Consider the following 4661-nt stretch of genomic DNA (forward strand, 5'->3'; position numbering starts at 1 on the left):
GGAGATGATTAATTTCATCTGGAGAAACATCATTTGTAGATTCGGGGTACCCAGGGTGATAATATCGGATAATGGCACGCAATTTCAGGGTAGAGAAATCACTAACTAGTTTAAAGAACTAAAAATTCGACAACACTTCACATCAGTCAGGCACCCTCAGGCTAACGAGCAAACAGAAGTGACAAACAGAACGATCCTACAACATTTGAAATCAAGAATCAAGTCGAATGGATATTGGGATGAGGAGCTACCAGGAGTTTTATGGGCTTACAGAATGACCCCGCGATCGTCCACAGGTGAGTCTCCTTTCTGTTTAGTTTATGGCTCTGATGTTGTTATTCCTGCAGAAATCGAAGAAGAAACGCAAAGGGTAGCAAATTATGAGCCGGAAGCCAATCGCGAAGCGAGATCGCTCGACCTCACCTTAGTAGAAGAAAAAAGAGGGGCAGCGTATGCGAAGATTCTTCACCATAAGAGTTTAATGCTCAAAAATTACAACAAGAAGTTGCGACCGCGAGAACTTCAAATAGGCGATCTAGTCTTGAAAAAGGTTGAAGTATCAAAGCATGTGGGAAAGTTGGACGCAGAATGGGAAGGACCTTTCAAGGTGGCAGAGATAAGAAACAAAGGGGCTTATATACTTCAAGACTTGGAAGGTAGCTATCTCCCACGGCCGTGGAATATACGAAATCTGAAGAAGTTCTATGCATGAAGAAATGCCTGGAAAAGGCCGAATAACGATTTGCATGATGCTATCATATCCCCTTTGAGCCTGAAAAAGGCCTAATAATGTAAATGATCCGCATAATACGATCATACTTCTCTTGAGTCTGGAAAAGGCCTAATAATGTAAATGGTCTACATAATGCGATCATGCTTCAAGCCTGAAAAAGGCGTTATAATAATGCCTGATTTAATCAGTCATTTCCTGCTAGCCTGAAAAAGGTCAAGTTGATTTACCAAAGTCTGATTGATTGCAACACGACAAACTATTTCGATTAAGAGGACCTCAAGATACACAAATGAAGGTCAAAGTCTGTAGAGTAATACAAAAATGTTAGGTACACGATTACAAAATATTCAACTATTCTCAATCTCATCTAACAGAACATCAACTTCGTCTTCAGCTCGGGAGGGGGTCTCCTCATCAGGAAAAGCCTGCATATTGCCATCTAGGCCAGGATCCAACCTGGTCGCATTGAAACCAGGTGCGAATCCATTCAGAGTAGATAACTGGGCCTTGCATCTCTCAAAACCTTGCACTAAGTAATCAGCCGCCCTTATCTCCAAAGTTGTGTCGAAAGCAGGTGCTTTGATAAAATCTCGAGCACCTTGGATGCGAGCTTCACGCAGGCGAGCAGAAAAGTCTTGTGAATTAATATACTCTGCCCGGTCTTCCATAGCACCCGCAATCTTGCCAGCCGCATGACCGGCCGCGAACCTTTTCTCTTGCCCTAACTCGGTTGCCTTGGAAATCTCTAAGGACATTTTCTCCTCAAGCTCTTTCACGCGGGCCTCCAAGACTGAACGCCGGCATTCTAGATCTTCCACACGAGCCGAGGTTTCTAGCATTTTCGTTCGAAGATCATGACTCTGATATTCAGCAGCAAGCTGATTCCGACGAAAACCAGCACATTTCAGAGAGAGGCCTCGAACGAAATTTGCAGCCTGAAAAAATGATTGCATTAAAAAGCATTCAAGACAAGAAGAGAAAGAAAGGGGTAAAACCTGAATTAACGAGTGGGCAGCATGCTCTTCTAGGCGAGTGAAAGATGTCTGCAACAAGGCAACTTGGTCGCGAGGTAGATAGCAGGCATGATATAATTCCCAAGTCTCTTGACCCGATTGAGAACCCAAGACAGTGCTGTTAGAAGAAACTTTCCAATCTGGAACGAACTTTTCGCCTTTCAGCTCGGCACTAGGGTGATTAGGAGTTCGCAGGTCTTCGCGAGCCTTACGCCAACAGGTGGCAATGTCGTTCAACATTTCCATATTCCTTCCCTCAACCATAGGATCAAATCGTTGATCGATCCGCAGGGATTGAGATCGACTCCTCGTATTGGGTCCTATAGGGCTTTTACCTCTTCTCCTTCGCCGAGTCACCAAGCCACCAGGACTGGACTCATCAGTCCGCGATCTATAGGGTGAGTCTACTTCGTGAGAAATGTCTCGAGGCAAACCCCTCGATCGAGTCTCTTCACTCCCAATCACGATCGGAGGAGGATTCCGGGGGCCCTCTAGAGCAGGAGGGTTTTCAGCAGTAGGCCTTGCTGTAGTAGGGGAAGGAGAGGCGACCTGAGAAGGGGCTTCTGCTCCGGCAGCAACTCGGGATTGAGTTGCTCGAATACGCTGAGTAAGTCGAGCTTGAGAGACCATATCGTCTGCAAAATGAAACGAGTCAGAACCTAAATCAGGCGAAGGGGAGGGATGTTAGGAAAAATGAATCACACCTAAAGTGCCCTCAACTTGGATAGGAGCAGGGGAGAGATGCGCGAGCCTGAGAACCTCTTCTACCAAGATTTTCTTCGGGTCATATCGGAAAGAGGCGAGACTGTTAACTTGGTCACCTTCCAACCCACCCCCATCAAGTACTGGAGTTGGTTTCTCTAAAACCCACTCACACTTAAAGGGCTATCCTCGACCCGGAGGAGGACGGACAAAAATAAACCTTTTCTTCCAAGGACCTATGTTCGATGTAAGCGGATCCAAATACCTACATTCCTTACGAGCAGATAAATAAAAGAATCCATTATCTGTGGACCTGGTTGAGGTAGTAAACGAGTATAAGGTCCAAAAGTTATCAAAAGTGGGCTCGAATCGATGGACCCTCATGATAATTACGAACAGGATTATATGCCGGATAGAATTGGGTGATAATTGCATAGGGCATACCTCAAGGCGCCTAAGGATTTGAGCTACATAAGGAGAAAGAGGCAACCTAAGACCTGCGTCAAAATGGTTCAATTAAAAGGCACAAAATCCTGGGGGAGGTTGATGCATGCGATCAGAGGCACTTGGAATTATAACCTCAAAACTATTCGGGATATAGTACTTCTGCTTTATAAGATGGACTTGTTGCATAACAGTGCTTACTATGTCATCCCAAGGTTTAGGATATTTTTTTGGGTAAATGTAATTTGCATTATGAAAATAAAGGTACAGTACAACAGTCAATTGGTTTATCCCTCGACAGGCCAAGGGATACGCCACGGTCTATAAAGAGCAATTGTACTAATGGAATTAGACATATTAATACTCAAGATCCTCTGTCTAATATCATCTACAATGAAGGAAGCCAAAACGTTTGCCGGATGCTCAATTTGCTGGAATCGTCTCAAGTTTCTTTCTCGCCATATATGGTAGACGAGTGATCCAAGTAGTGCTCGATAGGCTGTATTAATAATATGCTTCCCTCTCCATTTTCGTGTTGCCCATTCGACGTCCCTTCCCCATTCCCGGTTGGGCCAAGGGACTCAAATAATCCGTCGAACAACTGCAAGGCATAATCTACTGAAACGGCATCGGAAGAAAAGGTGGCTATGTGTCTCCAATGCCTCCTCGTTACAAAGAATACACCCACCAAGATGTGTGAGCCATGGTCTGTCGGTTGTCGGTAACTTTTTCTGAATAGCCATCCATAAGATAAATGAATGGCGTGGAATCTTCAAAGATCCCGAAAGTAGTGAAGTCCAGCCCACTTTCGGTTCAGGCGGGCCAAAAAGTCGGTAAAGTGCTTGGGTAGTGGGTTGCCCCTCAGGAAATCGCCAAATGATCGTATCATCGCCTCCATGAATCTGGGGTAGTGTATATGTGATTTGGAGGCATTCCAGATCCGTGATGAGGGGCCAGTGCCATTGGCCCCCGTCAATGACCGAAGAAAGCTTAGTGGAGTCTTCAAGTCCAAGTAAGATCGGTCCGCGTGGAAATCTAGGAAGCAGGGGTCCAAGTTGATGCCATGAATCCTTCCAAAGATAGAAGCTTCTCCCATCTCCAATATGAAGCTCCACCATTGGTTGGATAGAGCTGCGCAGACGAAGCATTTTTCTCCAACTCCACGATCCTCCCTGTTCGCCAACTGTCCATATGGAGTTATTCCATAATCATCCGTGCTGCAACCACTCAACCCAGATAGATGTTCGGTCACATCTAATGACATCGCACAATTTTTTTGTCATTAAGGCACGATTAAGAACACCAATATCTTTAATTCCTAAACCCCCTTCTTCTACCGGTTTGCAAATATCTTTCCACGCTACTTTGGCATATCCCGTCATTGAGGTTCCTTTCCATAGGAATGTTCTAAGGCGTTTCTCCACTTCCTTAATGACAGCCTTTGGTAAGGTAAATGCAGATGCCCAATACAAGCTCAGTGTTGAAAGTACAGATTTGATGATCTGTACCCGCCCAGCATATGATAATGATATTCCTTCCCATCCAGTAATACGTGCATCAATTTTAGATAGAAGTGGCTGACAGTCGGAAATAGACAATCTAGATGAGAGTAGGGGGAGACCCAAGTACCTCATCGGGAGATGCCCCTCTTGAAAACCCAGCACTGCTAACATCTGTTCTCTCCTATCTTGTGCAGACCGGGATAGAATAAGATGACTCTTTTGTATATTCAACTGGAGGCCTGACCACTCTGCAAATCTGTCCAGTCC

Source organism: Sesamum indicum, unplaced genomic scaffold (genome assembly GCF_000512975.1).
Source record: "Sesamum indicum cultivar Zhongzhi No. 13 unplaced genomic scaffold, S_indicum_v1.0 scaffold00240, whole genome shotgun sequence".
Classification (NCBI taxonomy): domain Eukaryota; kingdom Viridiplantae; phylum Streptophyta; class Magnoliopsida; order Lamiales; family Pedaliaceae; genus Sesamum; species Sesamum indicum.